The 22033-nt window shown below is 33.9% G+C and overlaps 1 protein-coding gene across 1 annotated transcript in view; it reads left to right on the top strand.

The window, feature by feature from the left end:
* Window positions 1-7151: 7151 nt before the first annotated feature.
* fus (epithelial splicing regulatory protein fusilli) overlaps window positions 7152-22033 on the top strand; it is a 153422-nt gene continuing 138540 nt past the window's right edge. Inside the window, 1 exon segment of the mRNA XM_075312153.1 lies at window positions 7152-8123. The gene's annotated coding sequence lies outside the window, so the exon portion shown is untranslated.

Genomic DNA, 22033 nt, shown 5'->3' with positions numbered 1-22033 from the left:
TGCGTACCATGAGGGATGGGTAATTGGCAGTTTCTTTTTTTCCTGCAACATTAATGCATGTTTGGCCAGTTGGCCGTCGATCGGAGTGTTTGTTTGAATGTAACGTCATTTTTATTATTCCCTTTTGTTCGCTTTACAATCTTTTTACAGTTTCTTTACATGTCATCCGTCCTCTCTTTTTGTGGGACTCAATGATGCCATATTGTTTGCTTAAATTATCTTTGGAATATTCTAAAGAGAAGGGAAATTGGGTAAAATTCCCCCTGTCACAAAGTCTTATTGAGATGGAATTGAGGCGGTGTTTATATGAATCAAAATTTGTATGAAAAATTTATCGAATCAATTCAGGTGTTATCAGGGTGGGCCAGTCGCAAACTGTTACTTTTGTGACATACATTTACCATGGTGTAATACGTATGTCGCAAAAGTCGTAAACCTAATGTAGAAACCATATTTTGAACAATAGAATTTATAAACATTTTTTAATTTAATTTAGTTTGGATCCCCGATAAAAGAGATGCAAACAATATGTTGTTATATTATATTTATGGAAAATCTCTACTGGTTTTACATCTCTCATTCGCAACTTCAAACTATTCTGGGTCTGCGTGGTCCATACACAATTAATAAATTAATTGATACAATTAACTTTTTAATCATGATAGAGACATTAAGTTAATTAAGTCAATGATTGAAAATTTAAAAATTTTTAATTAAAAAATTAATTGATACAATTAACTTTTTAATCAAATTCGGAAGACTAAGTCAGTTAAAAAAGTGATGAACATTTTTTAAAATTTTTAATTAAATTTTTTTTTCAAACAATCAATTGTTAATCCATATAAAAATTCTAAGCCAATTCAAAATGTAATTGAAAATAGTTACCTTTTTTAATTAATAAATTAATTGATTTTTGCAATCAACATCAATTAAATTTTTAATTGAATCAATTAAAAAATTAATTGAAATTTGGTAATGAAATCAATTAATTTTTTAATCAAGAATTTTTTCTATGCCCAATTAAAACTATGATTGATACTATCATTTTCGTGATTGAAGACATTTCAATTAAAAAATTAATTGGATCAATTAATTTCGTGATTGAATCAGAAAAAAATTTTTTTGTGTGTAATGTTCATCTTAGCGACAGTCGAAGACCTAAAAAAGTTTGATACAGACCATCTCTGGTTGTTATACCCTCCACAATAGAAAGGGCGGTACACATTTGAAACGAATCGAAATATTTGACTCAGACACCATAAAATTTATAAATTTTTGGTAGCGTTGAAATTGAGAGTTGATCTGTTCATGTCCCTCCCTATGTCTGTTGAAAACACACTACTTTACCAACAAATTAAGCTATCGACATGAAATTTAGTTCACGTATATATTAGGGCCATGGTTGCCTAATTGAGAATCCTGGAGCCTCATCTTTCCACACCCAAACATATGAAAAGATTGTTTTTCATATGTTTGGGTGTAAAAATTATATGTTTGGAGCTCAAAATTTTTAACACAATATTTTTAAGTGCAAGCATATAATGTTCATAAACTAGCATAACATGTTTGGGACATATATGTTAATATGTTAGAACATATTATGTTTTGGACATAAATTTGTTGTAAATATAATATATTTGGATGCAAACATATATTAGTTTGGAAATAGCCCATAAACATATATGTGTTTAGAAAGAGACTCTCTCTACTCTCTAGATTATGCTGCAAGTAAAATAATGGAAGTAACCAATTGGCGCCTTAAAAATATATCCACACAAAGTAAAATTCATTAAAATTTTTTACTACCAGTGTATGCCCTAAGGTGAAACATAATATGTTTGAATAATACAAACAATATTTTGTTTGGACCAATCCTGAAAATATATATGCTTGAAGCAAAATGTGTTTGGGGTATATGTTACAGAAGCGATTTTTTTTGAGGGTGAATCGACATGTTATGTCAGTATCCGACCTCTAACTATTATGGAACAAAGTGGTCTATATTGATCTATAAATATATTCCTTGAGTTTCTTGGACGAGAAAATTTCATTCGATCCGTTTGAAATTTGGAGTGCAATTATATAATTATTACCCAAAATGTTTCCAAATAAAACTATAATTGAAGTTGAAAACGTAATCAATTAAAAAATTACCCCCATTTTCATGAAGCTCCGTTAGTCCTTTGTTAGGTAACGAACTTTTAAATCGTACTATGAACATATATGCCAGTTTAACTGCTGAACATTTTTCAGTTAAAGTTAACTGGAGAGAAGAGATTTGCAATTTACTTTCTGTTAACCGGCAGTTAAAGCCTAACGGAGTTACATTAAAATGGCCGTTAAACAAATCAAAAATAAATTCAGGTAAGTTTAAATTTTTAGGTTTTTAATTAAAATGTTAATTATCCCAATTAACATTGAATATGTTAGAACATATTATGTTTGTGACATAACATTTTTGTAAATATAATATGTTTGTATGCAAATATATATTAATTTAGTTATAACCTATAAACATGTATGTATTTAGAAAGAGAGACCTAGACAGTATACTGCAAGTAAAATAATTGAAGTAACCAGTTGGGCGCCTTAAAAATATAAAAATTTAATTATTTTTTTAACAGTGTATGCCTGAGGCAGAACATAATATGTTCAACAATACAAACAATATTTTGTTTGGACCAATCCTGAAAATATATATGCTTGAAGCAGAATTTTTTTGGAGTATATGTTACAGAAGCGATTTTTTTAGGGTACAGCCCTCGATCGCCTTAGTAGACATCCGGAGTGTTTGAAGAAACAAATTTAATTAAATCCGGTTGCAATTTGGTACGTGATGCTACTATACGCCATCTAACAACCATGTTAAAATTGATCGATATGGGTTCATAATTATTTAACTTCTTCGAGGAGTGAATTTCATCTGATCCGATTGAAATTTGGTGCGTGTTGTTAGTAAATGCTTTATGATGATATAATCCGACCCCCAGACTTGAATATTAATAAATATTTATTTTCTCCTCTATATAAACCGATCAAGAACTAATGTGGCTTATAACATATATGTAATTAATCCTCATTTTTTATCTAAACGTTAACTAAACATTAATATTAAATATTTGTACTAAGAATTTGAGGTACTACCAAACTATGAATCAGGCCTAATTTTTCATAAGGGAGGTTTACCATACAGACAAGTTTTATCCTTACTCGAAAGATTAAGTTATACCTATCTCTATTTACAGTCTTAAGTCCAGTACTACATTTCTGTTTCACAGAATATAATAGTAATATATAAAATATATTCAACCTGTGAAATACGAATTTATTACCGGCCTTTAGCTGAAATATTAGTTCCAAGTTTGCTTACACAGAAAAAAATATTTTTTTGTCTTCAATCACGAAATTAATTGATCCAAATAATTTTTCATTGAAATGTCTTCAATCACAGAAATGATAGTACCAATCACCAAAGTCAACTAAAAAATTAATTGTTGCAATTAAAACATTAATGGATACAGTTAATTTTTACGATTGATTTTTGTTTCAATTAAAAAATTTGATGAACCAATTAAAATTTTAATTGGAAAATTTTTGGTGATATTGTTTTCTGTGTAATCTGCGATTCACCATCAAGCCATTTTCGTTAAAACATTCCGAACATTTAATCCGTGGGTAATTTCAAGCAATAATATGGCAACTCTGATTTGTACACTCAGTTGAACTTTTTTCTGTGTCTCTGTCGTGTTCTCTTGGCAGGTAAAAATCCATTAAAGTCTTTGTTGTTGTTACTGTTGGTTGAGGTCTATGCTGCCCCCTTCGCCCAGAAAAAGGTGAGTATAAACAATTCTAAGTTAGTCAATGTTGTTAGGGTACTCTCTAGCTGTGGGACAATTTTCTCATGAGTTGTAGAAAGGTAATTTTTTGTGGCCATTGACAAAGTAGGTACTATCTTACAATTCTCAGTGTTTATTGGTAACATCCATGGATATGACGATGAGAACGTTAACTGCCATTCTGAGTTGTGTTTGTTGTGGGTTTTGTTATTTTCTGCGCAAATAACGTTGCTACAGACCTACTGGGGAATCGTTGAGTAAGTAAACAGAATTCCGGTATTTTGATGTTGTCAATCTCGCTCTTAAGGAATGATCAGAATGTAATATTTTGACCGAAGGCAATACAAGAAGAAGATGGGAAATTAGCAGCAGAGATGTTCAAACTTATTTACATTAGTTGGGAGTTCGTCATTGGCAGATTCAATCTAATGTTTGTGGCTGCTTTACAACTGAAGTGGGAAAGATTCTATATAAAGACTAGCCGCTTCAAATTTGCTCTTGGCGTTGCAAAACTCGATAAAAATCATCCCAATGAGTGAAGAATCCTTATAAAACTGGCTAACAGTTTGAACATTACAAGCTAAAAGAAAGGCGCCAACCATTACTTAGTATTTAACCGGGGGATAACACCATTTAGCACATGGGTTCAGTTATTTATTGACACCATATATAAAAATAGGACGGTAATTATCTAATGAAGCGATAGTGTAATATCACAAGTGAATTTCACTGTCCGATTAAAGCTTTATGTCTATGTTAAGGATACGAATCTAAACATTGTCTCAACGTGTTTCTGAGAGGAGATCAACAGCAAATAAACAAATTCCTGATCTCTCACAGAAATTAGAATTACACTAGTTTACAAAATTATTATTTTTTCATAAATTGATTTTGTTTTTTCTTTATTTTATTCGACCTTTTTAATAGTCTAATGTAAATCAGTAACTAATCATGCTCGAGGTCATTTCTTCGTTGTTTTTATATTTCGCAATTACTTGAATTGCATCTTCGTTGGGATGTACAATAAAAAGAAGAAGTTTACAACACAATTAACTTATTCCAAAGTAGTTGCACTACTCTTGTCCAAAGTCTATATTGCACTATATTTCTGTACATTTGGGAGATGTGACTTTTATTATGTATTTTGATCTGCTTAATTCGAAAAACAAAATTTTAAATATTTTTATGGTTCAGTTTGTGAGATATCCCGTTATTTTTAGTCAAATGTACATTTTCAGTGTTCTGATGAAAATCAATGAAAATGCATTGTTTAAATGAAGAATATACTAAGAGTTGGTGAAGAATATTTCATAAAAATAATTTTTTTCGATGTGAATTGGAAGGCTTAGTCGGTCTATCTCAATAAATAGAACAATAGATTTGGCACTGAAATATCTCTATACAAAATTTCACTTTTCATTAAATAAATCTCAACTGAAAATTGCGTAATTTTCACAACTGATTTATAATCGGATTGAAACGATTAATATTCCTCTGTTTGCCTGACTACACTATTAGTAATGGGCTTTAAACAACAATTCTGTATAAAACCTTTTTGGGATTACTTAGTAATCCGACAACACTGACTTCTGGGTCATAAGTCAAATATAATCCACATTCATATCCCACAATAAAAATCGATGATCAAAACTCTCTCTGGATTCCTTCTTATTCTCACCTTAAATCTGGTTTGCGGTACTTTGAAAAAGAAAATAGTGTGTATTAACGTTATTCGATTTCGATGCTGTTGGTACTATTCTTATTGAGAGTTAACATATACATATACAATTCTATTACAGGTAAAAATGAAGAGAGTAAGAGGGTATGAGAACTTATAAACAAGCGAGAGGTATTGTGTGTGAGATTGAGGTGTTTGGAAGAATAGCAAAATCCATTAAGCCCATATTTATAGGTTATTATACTCCACAATACACGTTCAAATGCAGTGATGGCAAAGTCCGTACATTATTATTATATGAAGAATCAAGAGTTAGGATCCGAGATTTTGGATATTACTATATACCAGGGACGATAAATTTTTCAACCGTTTTGACGTTTATAAACTGAAATATTCTAAATCAATTGACGTTGATCAGTTGATCCTTACAATCAATTCGGACATTTCTCTCTCATTAAATAGAAAATGTTATTTGTGAAAGCCTAAAGCCTGCGGTAGAAAATGTAAAATTGAACGTAAATACGTCTGAATCCGGATACGACTGAAGACAGATCCTAATTCACGCATTGCTAGACATTCCTATCATCAGCTGAGTCGGCCTAGCCATGAATGTCCATAGTTCCATATAATTTTCGTTTCGAAGGTATCAGTAAGACTTTGGTTCAAATCGTCATAAAATTGGTTGTTTAGTACAATGGAAAGAATTAAACAGTCATTCGTTTCAATTTTAGGTCACACGTTATACTCTGGATGCACATTGGCTTCGGAGTTTCAAGAATGCTGCTATATACCCTATTTATTGTCAGGAAATAATTCAAGGCGAAAGTTTATTGGCCGACCCAACCAGTCATTTGTTGTCCAATTTCCAAATTTTTTGGTGTTTAAAATCCTAAAAATTTTAATATGGGGGTCGTGTTCCGATTTCTTAATTTTGTGGTGTTAAACGTAAGACTACAGCGAATGAATTGGGTTCGTCATATCTTCTAAATTTGGAGTTAATTGACGTTTAAATTACTTATTATTGTGAAATTTCGGCTTTGTGAAGACCCTTAAATACACGTTTTTTACACACCTAGGTGATCCTGTAATAAAGGAACCCGAATGTATTTCTGTGTATATGTGAAATGTACTGAATTCGGTACCAGTGGGCTATAGATTGCATACCTGACGTTTACACGATATCAACAAGTTGTTGGGAGAGATACAAGAGAACGCTACATTTGTATAGTGAGATACAACTTAATATTCATTGCTGATAAAGAGCAAAAGATACAGAGAACGAGAGAGAGAGAATAACGATCTAAAAACTCACAACGTTCCAGGCATGAACGATAACAACAACAATAGCAATCAAACACCTGGTTAAATGAGTTGCGGTGGTAAGAGTTACGTGTTTCTCAATGAATGACAGAATCAACAGTAGAAACACGATTTTTGTTGTTGTGGTTTTTGTTGTTATTGTGAGTTTGAACAAAAAATAAATGGAAAATTGGGAAGCAACAAAACGACAACGACTTGAATAATAAAACAAGCAATGAGCGAGACTCACGAAAAGAGGTGTAAAACAGAAAATCGTATAACCAATATTCGGTTGATAGTTCAGGTTTTCGTTCACACACGGTAGACCACAAATCGGCAGTTGCTGACTTGCCATCGACCGGAGAGCGCGACTAAACGGATAAACTCGGACTCGGGACCAAATTATAAAAAAAAAAAACAACAAAAGTTTAAACTTGTAAGACCCCCATTTCTGTGAGAAAAAATTGTCATAGAAATTTCTTAAAACAAATCGGATCTTTAACAGTGGATTAAAAAAATACAAAAATAAATCCAAAAATAACTAAAACTTTATTTGTAAAGAAAAGGTGTAGTGCCCTGTAAAAACAGAATTAAAGATAAAAAGTGCAATAAACAAATAAAACCTAAAATTGTTAAACAAAAATTAAACAAACACAGAAAAATAAAAATAACTATTAGATATGAATAATATGATACATACGTATTTAGCATTTCCATATTGAGGAAAACACTTAGAGACCATTAAACAAATAGTGCGAGACAATAGATAACGAACGACACTTGCATCGAAAGTTTCCACTTGGATTTTTTTTCTGCTATGAAGACTAACCAGTGAGTGAAGCAACCAAGCAAGCAAATCAAGCAACCAACCGTAATTATCTACAAACAACCTGTTGGGAAAACGGAAATCTTGGACTTTTAGTTTTCGTGTATGGAAAAGCTGGAAAAGTGGGAATAAACCAGCGAATGCAATAAAAAATACAATAAAGAAAAATAACGGAGTTAAACCTGATTAGACGAACGTATAGTGGACGGACAATCGTACAGTAAAAATAGAAACTCAACAGTTCAGTGAGTAGTCTGTCTCTTCCCCTTGGTGTGCATGAGGTGAAAACTCAAGATAAACAGACCTGAACCATAAAACATAAATTAAAGCATTTCTCCTGCTTCAAAGTGACATTGCCTGCAATCAGACAATCACCACCACCACCACAACTGTCATTAGTCCACCTGTTACTAAATTTCCAGAAAATTATAATCCAACATACCTGCATCTTTGGTGCGTGCAACAAGTAAGCAGCAGTACTAAAGTAAGTAATTACCATGGTACTTGAGAATTCATGTTTGGATGGTCTCAACACGTATACTCATACACCTTCGCTCATACTCATCAATCTCCCTTGGCCAAGGCTAATAATTGAATGAAAATCTTGCATTTGTTCTCATATCACAAATTTGGCCAACGTCAATATTTTCGCAATCCCATCAAAACAAGAATATGACCAAAATGAATTAAAGACGCAAAACTAAATTCCAACAGCTCATTCCTCGAATTATGAATAAACATCGCTTTCTATACGATGGCCACTTCTCCCCTAATTTTATCTTGCTCTATGGCTGGTTGTTGATGATCTGTGAAGTGAAAAGAAATTTACAGTTAAAAAAGTAACGACTACGATGATTGTGGTGGCGGCTGCGATGTTGAAATCCCAGTCTTCTTTTAAAAGAAATAAAAAAAAAAAAACAGGAAAAAGAACAATCAATGCTACACTGATGGTCAAAAATTGGCAAATAAATAATCGTAAAACTTAGGAGGCTCAAATTCCATCTACAGATTTGAAGCATTTGACATACACTAGTAGAAAAAACTTCGTTATATTAACGAACTGTGTCATTAAAATTAAACCAACGAAATGAAGTCATTATTAAATTTTCGTTATTATAATGAAATTTCTGTTCAACAACGAAACCTTTCGTATTATTAACGAACATGTTCATAGTCCTAATGAAAATGTTTCGTTATATCAATGCACAAATTTCATTAGCTCAATTTTAATGACATTTTCTTTGTGTGTAGGTGTAGCCATTATTGAACATATGACAAACTAAATTTATGGTTTAAGATATGTCCTTTTAACAGTCGCAGTTTATGTTAAAAATTATTGTTCAATATGTAAAATTCGAAGATTGATGTATATGTATATGCTATTTTCTATTTGAAAATTTAATCAGCTATTGCTCGAAAGTAACTTCAAACTATAACTTTAGGAAAATCGCATATTAACTGTGTTAACCCTTTTGTATGTCCGTGGGACCTACAATAAAAAAGGAAGGTAGAGAGGTTATCCCTACGATATTTTTCGATCATTTACTGTAGGTGGACTCTTCTGTGATGCACAAATTGCATATATAAATATTTTGTTGTAAATATAGAGTTTTATTTAACTTTTAATAGGATACAGATAATGTTTAAATTTTTGATAAGTATACTACACCCTCACAAAAAATCGCTTCTGTAACATATACTCCCAAACATATTAGGCTTCAAGCATATACATTTTTGGGTATTGCCCAAACATTTATATGTTTGATCTCTACCAATATATAATATGTTTGAAAGCATATTGGTCTAAACAATATTTGTTTGGGTAGTCTAAGTTCCAAACATTTTGTATTTTTGCATCCAAATTCAATAATGTTGTCTTCCAAAAAACAATATGTTATTATGTGACCATATAATATGTTTGGAAACATTTTGCACCCAAAAATATTATGTGCTTAAAAAAATTCTCCCGAACAATATTGTGCTCAAAATTTTATTTATTTATTTATATATTTACAATCATAATGAATTATGAAAATAAACAGGTAATATAGGTGCTAACAACATAGGTTTTCGACCTGAATGCTCAAAATTTTGTTTCTGCCCAATTGTATATTTCCCGACATCTTTCTCACTTCCACGAGATTTTTTAGTTCTTACCACCTTTTTCTGTAATACAAACATTGTAGAAGAAATTATTCAATTTTATGATTTTTTTTATTTTAATTTTACCTTTTGCCGGACGGGGATTCGAACAGCGGACCACACAGTTTGTAAGGATCAAAGAAGTAGCTGATCAATTGCCCAAGGAAAAATAAAATGTTAATTTTGTAATAACAAGCAACAACCACCAACTTAATTCAATATCGCTCCCTGTTAAATAGCGCTCCAAGCTACTAAACACATATATGTTTATAGGCTATTTCTAAATTAATATATGTTTGCATTCAAGCATATTATATTTACAAACATTTTATGTCCCAAACATAATATGTTCTAACATATTAACATATATGTCCCAAACATGTTATGCTAGTTTATGAACATTATATGCTTGCACTCAAAAATATTGTGTTTAAAAATTTGTGTTCCAAACATATAATGTTTATAGCCAAACATATGAAAAACAGTCTTTTTCAACCGTGTAGAGGCCCTGATGTTTGTCGCAGGCGTGGTACCTATAAGTATCTTTGTACGTACCAATCAATAATATATTGTTTTGGTAGTTGAGTGTTCTTTACAAACTGGATTTTTGAAGGAAAAACAATAAGATTTTTTTAGTGGCGTTCGTTTTGTTCGCAGTACTATGTGCATAGTGGTTGTGTCAAACTTGGTCCAAATTGAGGCACATCTTGCCAAATTCCAGGATCCGATGGGTCTGAAACATGTATAGAACATAAAAACTTAGATCGGCTAAGATTTCCATGAAGTTCAAATAACTTTTTTTGCACTTTTAGTTTCACAATAGTGGATATATCAACGGAAGACATACAATTATGTACTAACAAGCAACGAAACAAATGGAAACTTCAAAAATGACAAATTCTTCCAAATAACGGTATTTTCTGAAAGGATGTTAGTGTTATTAATTGTTCCAAATACGAAAATCGCAATATCTTTACGCTGCTTTTTAAACTGTGCTAAAATCACTAATGTAATAAGTGCTAGGTCCCTTTGGACCTCATCACGCAGAATCGCACTAAACTTTTTCAAATACCTATAAAAATCGATTTAATGATTCAATCACATAAAAATTTAAAGTTTTCAACTTAAAACACTTCAGTAAAAGAAGTCATAAACCATCAAGCTGCAAATCATATAAAAGATAAAGTTATATATGAATAAAAATCAAAAAGGTCCAGGGGGACCTCATCACGCACAGAAGGGATAAAGAAATAATCGGTAGAACGGCCTATTTCGAACAATTGAAAAAGAGCTAATTTCGGTTGGATTCAACAATATCAGACACTAAGGCGCAAACCTATGCAATTAGTAATCAATCACATTTAGGGGGTTTTACCAAAAAAATTGTCTTTGTGCCAAAATTTATAACAATTTTCTGCTTAATGGTGGTAAAAAAGAAATCATAAATGAGATAAAAGTGACCATAAATGAGATAAAAGTGACGATTAATTAATATTTGAGTATTTCAATGATCTTTAGTTCATTTCGGAAAACTCTCAAACGACCATATTATTATGGAAGTAATCTAAACGCCGTGAGTTATATTTTACTTACACTCACGCGCAGTCAACACGGATAATTTTTACTCGCGCGCTCTCAGGCATGATATTTTTCGTAGAACTCAAGCTACGCGCTTCCACGAAATAAAAATCTGTACTCACGCATGAAAAGGTTTTAAAGACACAAACACACGCACACTAACGTGTGGGACATTCACATATTCTAACGATCAGAAGAAGGCACTAAAGCACACATATCGTGATTCACGAAAACCACCGAAACTCACTCGATTCACTCTAGAATATCATCACCATTGAATCGCATCTTATGTTTGAAATCTACTTTCAAAAGGTAAAGAAGATTCGAATAAGGCTATGTACGCAAAACAAGAAAATTTTCTGATTCAATCACGAAATTAATTGATCCAATTAATTTTTTAATTGAAATGTCTTAATTACAAAAATTATAGTATCAATTAAAAAAATAGTTGATACTATTAATTTTTGTGATTGAGTTTTGTTTCCATTAAAAAATTTGTTGAATCAATTAAATTTTTAATTTAATATTCAAATTGAAATTTTAATTGGAAAATTTTCGGGAAATATTTTCACACCGGGCAAATATTTGACCAAGATGAGTGTCAAACATTTTTCCAGAACAATTTTCAAATTATCTGGACATCGGTTTTGGAAAATAATTCTACAATGATGTTAATTATGCAATATGAGCTAAAAATGTTTGGTGGTTTGGTTGTATCGACGAATTCTATTTTGATTTCTGTCAAATATTTGCCCAGTGGGACCATACCATAATAGAAATTATTCGCCGACGAGAATAATGTGGTATTCGTTATTAAATATATGGTCAATCCTAGCATTGTCTGAGTAATTTACGTGGTGAATCTCATTGAAAACGTGGGCTCATTAAAATCGATAGCGTTATAAAAATCTTAAAATCATAAGTGTGACTAAAATTGAAAGCTAATGATACTCGTGAGTGGATTATGTTCGTGAGCACATACTAGCATATTTTCTTTACACAACTCTCTAAAATAAGCAAATAAAAAAGTCTATTCGGTTGGTCATGGAATTGTACGAAATGAGTTACGGAACATCAACCATTCTTAGATAACACGTCCGTTATGTTTGTGTGCCCACGGCTCCAAATGTTTCTACCCGACGAAATGTGACAACACGCAAATTGACATTCCTCCGCAGTCACCTTTTCTTAGTATTGGTTTATTTTCTAAACAAACGATAAATTAACGAATAATTGCTGCAAATACTGTCCGGATTACAGAGGAAACATTTAAAAGAGTGTCCGAAACATTGAGCTCTCCGGACTGGGTAGTCCGGTCGAGTGAGTGTCTGGATTGGAGAGGTTATACCGTACTTCATTAGTATAGCATTTTTTCTCTCATTTTTAGTTAACTCCACTAAAGAAAGCAACAAATAATGGAAATAAGAAAATGTTAATCAACTAGGTTAGGTTAGGTTAGGTTATGTGGCAGCCCGATGTATCAGGCTCACTTAGACTATTCAGTCCATCGTGATACCACAGTGGTGAACTTCTCTCTTATCACTGAGTGCTTCCCGATTCCATGTTAAGCTCAATGGCAAGGGACATCCTTTTTATAGCCGAGTCCGAACGGCGTTCCACATTCCAATGAAACCACTTAGAGAAGCTTTGAAACCCTCAGAAATGTCACCAGCATTACTGAGGTGGGATAATCCACCGCTGCAACACTTTTTGGTGTTCGGTCGTAGCAGGAATCGAACCCACGACCTTGTGTATGCAAGGCGGGCATGCTAACCATTGCACCACGGTGGCTCCCAAATGTTAATGAACTAAAATAACGTTAAATTGGCTATAATTTTTTTTCTGGGGGAAGAACATTAAAAAAATCCCGCTTTTCAGGGCCAAAGTTATATTTAATGTTGTATTTACCGTTCCTAGACCCATACATCATCGTATTTTTTAAATTGAAAGTTATTGATGTACCAACATGTTTGGACAAGATGGGGTTCGAATACACACAGATAAGGAATATGATCACCCCAAACATGTTTCAAGAGCAAAATGTTATTTTTGGACGATGAACATTAGGGATGCCAGACGTGCTCTTTTTTACAAAACGTGCTCTTAAAACAAGACAGGCCAAAAGAGCACGTAAAAGTGCTCTATTTTTAGTTAAGTGCGCTTTTTTTCTGTGATGCATATCACAGAAAATATTAATCAAACGCGATTCAATAAATGGTAAAAGTAAACTGAATATACGTAAATGTCGCACAAAGAGATTTTCCTAGCCATTATTTTCTAATTAAATAGTGTTTTACTTTATATATAAGGGTCGTAGAAGAGCACGCCTTCTTCACTTTGTACTCTGTTCTAAATGTAAACAAACTTCTTCAATAACGTTTTTCACAAAAACACCAAAAATGACTTACAAAGTATCGTATGAAAATTAGCTGGAGTTGAATGTAGGTTAGTTTATGTTTATGATATGAACCTTTTTGTTATGTTTAAATGAATTATATTTATAAATAAATTGGAATTAAATGTTTTTTTTTTTTATTTTAAAAAGTGTGCTCTATTTTTTTCGTATGTGCTCTTTTTATAAGCTGAATGTACTCTTTTTGCCTCTTCAAAATCTGGCATCCCTAATGAACATGGAATTTTTTTGTCGCAAAAATGCTATTTTCTCGGCAACATATACATGGTTTCTGAAATAAGATAAATAATTTTCGAGAAAATAACATTTTTGCGACAAACATGTTATATGTTCTCCGTCCAAAAAATAACATTTTGCTCTCGAAACATGTTTGTGGTGATCATATTCCTTCTAACTTATTAATGATTGCTTCTATGGGTAGCTCAATGACAAGTGAACTCCTTTTTATAGCCGAGTTCAAACGCACGCATGCGACTAAGGTCGCACATTTTGCATATGTTAAAAAAGTTTACATTAAAAAAGTCACATGATGTAAGAAAGGTTGCAAAATGCGACTAAAGTCGCACAACGGTAACATTGCTTGTAGGTTTCTAATAGTTTGCCATCTTGTACATTATTTTGCCTTTGATGAAAGCAACCAATAATTTTCCCAAAAAATAACTGCTGAACGTTTGCCCTTTAGTGTCCACTAAGAATAACATAAATGCCCCTACTCATATTGTCATTCTCATTTATGGATTTGCTCTTTTATTTTCTCTCTCACTATAGTAGTATTTCTTGAGCGTCTCTTCAAGGCCTGGTCGATCATTATTACATTACAAAGCTCTTTGAGAGAGTTGTCCAAAAGCCTGGTACGATGAGAGATAACAGTCCATGTAAACATGTGCGTTTGTATGTTTCACCATTTTGTAGTCGTTTTTTTCGGTTTCTTGGCCATCCCCACCGTCTGTTGTTTATTTTTGTATCACTATTGTTCCTTTTGGCTGGTTGCTTGTTTTGCTTTTAAAGCCAAAAACAAAATGAAAACGACTAAGATAGCAATGTTTGTGATGATGGCAACGCAGTAGAAGCAGAAGAAGAAACTTGTTTAACTGCTGTTACTGCCAAAATGAGCGCACATTTTTAAGTTGTGGTCAACAAATTTATGGGAGACTACCACAATACTCGCCAGTAAGCAATTTGCAATAGTAAAACTAAAGACAAAAAACAGCAATACCAAGCATTCCAAACACATAGTTTTGTTTATACATAGGCTTGACTTAAAATTCAATTGTGCATTCGATTTCTTAAACAGATATCGATATCGAGATGTGTAGTCGACAGTGTTGCCAGCATTTTTCTGGCTCTTGTCCCCAATTTGGGTCGCTTTCGTTCCTCAAAAATACCCAATTTAAATTAAAATTCTTCAATAAATTGTTCAACTTGTCAACAATTTATTGAAGAAATTTAATTTAAATTGGGGGGAAAATAAATAAATAGACTCTGATTTAATTAAAAAATCTAAAGATTTCAAAATTTCAAAACACAAAACCAAGAGAGCGGTGATCATCCCAGCGGTGATGCCCACACAGATAAAAATATTAACCTAATATGAAAGATTATGCAACCTAAATTTTACAATATTTACACAATATTAAGGACAAATTTCTTTAAAATAAAGAAATTTTAATTAAAAGAAAGTGCTTTAGAAATTTACTTCTTTAAATTTAGGACACGTATCTATAAAATTTGCTACCCTTCGTTAAAGTCGTATATATTTAAAGTGAAGCAAATTTTCCTTAATGTAAAGAAAAACATTTTTGATTTAAAATGAATTTATCATTTGTGATGCGCATCGAGACAGCTTGTTGTACAATTCATTGATTAAAAGAAATATTCTTCAAATTTACAGAGATATTGTATCTTTGGTTTAAAGACAAAAAAGCTTAAAATATATATCTTTGGTTTAAAGTAGTTGTTTTTAATAAAAATATGGTTTACTTTGAAGTATTTGTTATAATTTGGATTTGGAATAGAATGAAAATTTGATAACTGAGATCTGTGTCACAATTCTAATTTCATAGAGCCTAGATTTAAAACTAGATATCTCCCTACAAAATATCCTTATCTTAAAGAAGCTGCATCTTTGGCTCGGAATCAATACCAAAATCTTTTTCCATGTACTTGAAAGCAATGTACGTAAAAAATCCGCAGTACTGAATACACATAATTTCGATAACGCCTAAAACAATGTTGCCACTGTCTCAATGTCTCTCTAATAGTGTTCCAAATGAATGGAAATCAGAATTGGTCCAAAAAAATATTTTTTGTATTGTTCAAACATATTGTGTTTCACCTTAGGCATACACTGGTAGAAAAAAATTTTCAATGACATTTTCTTTGTGTGTATAGTTGGTTACTTTCATTTTTTACTTGCAGCGTACTCTCTCGGTCTCTCCTTCTAAACACATATATGTTTATAGACAATTTCTATATTAAAACAAGTATATATGGCCGTAAGTTCGGCCAGGCCGAATCTTATGTACTCTCCACCATGGATTGCATACAAACTTGTACTAAAGACTGTCATCCACAATCGAATTACTTTGGTTACGGTAACACTTGCCGATGGTATCTTAAAACTTCTTAACACCGTCTTCTCAATTCTAAGTTAGTCCATACGGGGTATATATTAAACAAAAAAAGGCAGATTAAATACGTAAATAATTCAGTTTGACAAAAGTTTCTACACTGAAAAAAAAGCATGCCCGGTTCCAAAGATTTTGTCTTTACTTTAAAAATTTTGGTATTGATTCCGAGCCAAAGAAGCGGATAATACAAGTAAGGATATTTTTAGGACACAGTTTTCTTTTAAATTTGGGTTTTGTGTACTTGCTTCTAGGAAGCAAATTTTAATTTATCGCGTTTTCAGATTTTTTCTTCATATGCTATCAAAGTCCTTTAAAAACGAGTTAACGACAAATTTATTTTCAAAAATTAAGACTCGACTTCCAATAAAAATTATGGCATGTTTCAAGTAAAAAACGTCTTTAAAATAAAGAGTTGAAAAACGTGTCCTATATTTGAACGAAGTTTTGCTTTGTAGTCAAGATGGAAAAAGACAACAAATTTAAAGACAATTTCATTAAATTTAAAGAATTTTTCTAAATTACTAAAGTCAAGTTGACCTTAGCCCAAAAATTTTTTCTTTCATGTTATGATACCCATTTTTATGTCAAATCACTTAATTATAAGGACAATACGACTTCATTGAAAAGTTTATCGACTTTTGGACAAGGAAATAAACTTTATATTAGAGAAATGCGTCGTCTATGCTAAGTAAAATTTGCATTCGTAGTTTAAAGACATGAAATCTTTGACCTCACGACAATATTTTTTTCAGTGTATAGAAATAACATTTTGACAAAATTTTCTATAGAAATAAAATCCAATGAAGGACTGGGAAATTCTTCCCACTCAAATATGAGCTTAATTATTAGTTTTTGTACCCAATAGCAACAACCGAATTCCAGTTACACCCAACAACAATAATGAAGCAATTTTAAATTAAGCCAAACGAAGTTTCAACAATCTACAAAACGGCGAAGAAAGCAACCACAGGGATTGATGGCAACAACAACAACAATGATGTGAAGTCTGAGTAAGATTTCCACAAAAGTTGAAGATACCACCTGTAATCATAAGTTTTCTATAGAAATAACATTTTGGTAGATTATTTTTGGGGATCGGATATATATAACTATAGACCGATATGGACCAATTTGGACATGGTTGTTAGCGGACATATACTATCGCAATATATCAAATTTCACCACGTACCAAATTTTAACCGGGTCGGATGAATTTTGCTCCTCCAATAGCTCCGGAGGTCAATTCTCGGGATCGGTTTAAATGGGGGTTATATTTAATTAAGACCGGTGTGGACCAATCTTTGCATGGTTGTTAGAGACCATATACAAACACCACGTACCAAATTTCCACTGGATCGGGTGAAATTTGCTTCTCTTAGAGGATTCGCAAGCACAAATTTGGGGGTCCGTTTATAGCCCCCATATAAAACATAACATAAAAGTGGACCGATATGGCCCATTTTCAATATCAATAACAACTACTTGTGCCAAGTTTCAAGCGGATAGCTTGTTTCGTTCGGAAGTTAGCGTGATTTCAACAGACGGACGGACATGCTTAGATCGACTCAAAATTTTACCACGACCCAGAATATATATATATATATACTTTATGGGGTCTTAGAGCAATATTTCGATGTGTTAGGTTAAAGTGGCAGCCCGATTAAGATTCAGGCTCACTTAGACTATTCAGTCCATTGTGATACCACATTAACTAACAGTACCTATTACATATGGACACTTCTAGTTTTAACCGTTGAACCTTCTCGATTATATTCTTCTGTTGAACCAACCAGATTGTTCCAAAAACATTAGCAGGCTGCTTAAGTTAACGTTTTCCAGGTCCGCTAGTAATCTGAAGCTATATGGCCCTAAAATTTGCTTACGCCTTACACAAAATGCAGGACACTCACACAAGAGGTGTTTTATTGATTCCTTTTCCTCCGCATCATGACAGCTCATACAATAGTCATTATACTTCGCACCAATAGTTTTTGCAAAATCGCCTATCAGGCAGCGACCCGTTATAGCAGATATCAGGAGTGATATCTGGCGTCTCGAGAACACCAGCATATCCAGTGTGCGGCTTAAGTTTAAATGGGGCCATATTTGCTTGGTGTCGTTACAACCCTTACAATTCTCCCATCGAACATTTGCCATCATGACAGCCTTCTCACGCAGTAAGAGCTTGCAGGTAGCCAGAGGCACACCAACAGATTCTAGTTCCCCTGGAATATGTAAGGTAGTTCCTAGCCTTGCCAGCTCATCTGCTTCGCAGTTCCCCGGTATGTTCCTGTGGCCAGGCACCCATATTAGGTGAATATTGTGCTGCTCAGCCATCTCATTGAGAGATTTGCGGCAGTCGATGGCCGTTTTGGAGATGAGGAACACAGAGTCCAAGGATTTTATTGCAGGTTGACTGTCTGAGTATATATTAATGCCAATATTGCTTGGAGCATTACTTCTCAGCCAATTCACCACTTCTCTTATTGCTAATATTTCAGCCTGAAAAACACTACAGTGATCAGGTAATCTTTTCGCTATTCGAAGTTCCAGATCTTTAGAATATACTCCGAAACCCACTTGGTCATTCAATTTGGAGCCATCAGTGTAGAAATCTATATATCTTTTATTCCCCGGGGTCCGTGTACACCACGCCTCACTATTGGGGATTAGAGTCTCAAACTTTTTGTCGAAAAGTGGACTCGCCAAAGTGTAATCCACTACGTTAGGCACATCTGGCATTATTTTGAGGACCGAACTGTGACCGTAACTTTTTTCCGACCACAGCGATAGCTCGCGCAACCGCACAGCCGTTGTTGCAGCTGACTGTTTGGCCAAAATGTCTAAAGGCAATAGATGCAGTATGACATTAAGGGAGTTTGTTCCTGTCTTGCTGAATGCACCTGAGATACACAAGCACGCCATACGCTGAACTTTGTCTAAACTTGTCGGCTGGTGAAGTGCCGGCCACCAGACTACAACACCATATAGCATTATAGGTCTAACCACTGCCGTGTATAGCCAAAGTACAATTTTTGGTTTTAGTCCCCACTTTTTCCCTATTGAATTTTTGCACGAGTATAAAGCTACCGTTGCTTTCCACGCCCTTTCTTCAATATTAAGCTTAAAGTTCAGCTTCCTGTCCAAAATAACGCCAAGATATTTTGCACACTCCCTAAAGGGAATTTCAATACCCCCTAAGGAAATGGGCCTAACCGTGGGAGTTTTGCGATCTTTGCAGTACATGACTATTTCTGTCTTTGCAGGATTTACCCCAAGACCAATATCTTTCGCCCATTTCTCAGTCATCCGGAGGGGTCTCTGTATAATATATCTAACTGTTGATGGGAATTTTCCCCTGACTGCTAGCGCCACATCATCTGCGTATGCCACCACTTGTATCCTTTCTTTTTCTAGGGAAACCAGAAGGTCGTTTATAGCAACATTCCAAAGAAGAGGTGATAGAACTCCTCCTTGAGGAGTGCCTCTGTTCACATACCTTTGTATGTTTGCTTGTCCTAGTGTGGCTGAAATGCGTCTCTTCCTTAGAAGTTCGTCTAACAGCCTAAGTATACCTGGATCAACATTCAGAGTTGTCAGTCCATTTAATATCGAGCTCGGATGGACGTTATTGAACGCCCCTTCGATGTCTAGAAATGCCACTACTGTGTATTCTTTGACAGATAGTGAGCTTTCAATAAAGCTGACTAGTTCATGTAATGCGGTCTCAGTAGACCTGCCTTTCGAGTATGCATGTTGTCGTTTCGAGAGCAAACTTGAATCGACGCTAGTTCTAAGATAAATATCTATCATCCTCTCCAGAGTCTTAAGTAGGAATGATGATAAGCTGATTGGTCGGAAATCCTTCGCATTCGAGTGAGAGGCTTTTCCCGCTTTTGGTATGAAAACGACTTTTGAGTCTCTCTACTTTCGTGGAATATATGCTAAGTTGATACATCCTATATATATCGCCGACAACCAGGGGATAATTCTGTCAGCCACCGCTTTTAACTCCGCCGGAGTAATTCCATCAGATTTGAATGATCCAAAGCTATTTAACGCCCATTTTATTCTAGATGCTGATACAATTTCCTCGATAGGAAACGACCGCTGAGCCACTGTGGCACCGCCAGTGCATGGTTCAACCGTCTGATTTCCTGGAAAATGTGTGTGCAATAGTACCTCCAGCGTCTCCTCACTGGACGTTGTCCAATTGCCCTCCGATGTTTTAATGAAACCTGGAGCGGAGCTCGTGGATGTTAGCACCTTCCGTAGTCTGGAAGCCTCGGACGTATTCTCAATGCTGCTGCAGTAATCATTCCAAGAGTTATGCTGAGCCTTTCTCAGTTCTCGCTTGTATCCTCTCAGATTCTTCTTGTAAGCGTCCCAATCCACAGGAGCTCTGGTGGACTTTGCTTTGTTAAAGAGCTTGCTGCACGATTTCCAGTGAAATGTTGAAGCTTTCAGTGAAATGTTGAAGGCCTTAATAATCCTCTCCACTGCGTGTTCGATAACTTGCACAGTGCTCATATTTGTCTTTGGTATTTCCGGTATCATCATATTGAACGATTCCCTATACCTATTCCAGTCAGCTTTCCTAACATTTGGCGGAAATATGGTCTTGGTGGTATGAACATCAAATTTGAAACTGATGTAACGATGATCTGAGAAGCTGTGTTCACTTAAAACATGCCACTCAGATATCATTTCATTCAGTTCTTGCGAGGCTAAGGTGATGTCCAAAACCTCTTGCCTGTTTTTAGTGACAAAGGTTGGGGCATCTCCCTTGTTGCAAACTACCAGATTAGTACGCAAAATAAACTCTATTAGCGACTCTCCCCTTGCATTAGTATCACTACTTCCCCATATACTATGATGCGCATTCGCATCGCATCCCATAATGAGTTTCGTCTTTGTTTTCAGTAGGGATGCCAGATTTTGAAGAGGCAAAAAGAGCACATTCAGTTTATAAAAAGAGCACATACGAAAAGAATAGAGCACACTTTTTCAAATAAAAGAAAAACATTTACCCTGCCAACATTTTTTGAATTTGGGGGCGCTTCTGAGAATCCCCAGTACGTTGAAAACAATCATATACGATATCAAAAACTCGTCGGAAAAGCGCCGTCACTATTGAGAAGTTGTACCACGCCAAGTTACTACAAAAAGGTTTCGCATGAGTGCAATTATTAGGTGCCTTTATAGATCAATTTAGAACGACGCCAATAAGAGACCCTCCAAACAATCAGAAAAAGCACATTTTAAGATAGTGGTAAAAGAATCATTGTGGTCGAGTAAAACACGTTTGTTTAGATATTTAATAATTTGATTAATTATTTACAAATTCTTAAAAATATAACATTTATACCACTATCACATCACATTTAACATAATTTTTGGCATTAATGATGAGGTAGAGTTACAAGTAGCGAGTTACATGTTGCAGCGTCTATCAGCCAGTGTTTTTATTCGATGGAGGCAGCGTGTCTGTAAAATATTTGAAAAACAATCACTTTATTCCATTTGGAAAATCAAAAATTGTTCACCAATATATCTTTCACAATTTTAAGCGTAAAATCTATGTTTTCAGAACTTTATTTTCGTTTTTATTTAAATAAAATATAACAAGCT

Source organism: Haematobia irritans, chromosome 5 (genome assembly GCF_050003625.1).
Source record: "Haematobia irritans isolate KBUSLIRL chromosome 5, ASM5000362v1, whole genome shotgun sequence".
Classification (NCBI taxonomy): domain Eukaryota; kingdom Metazoa; phylum Arthropoda; class Insecta; order Diptera; family Muscidae; genus Haematobia; species Haematobia irritans.
This window is presented reverse-complemented; position numbering and strand designations above follow the sequence as displayed.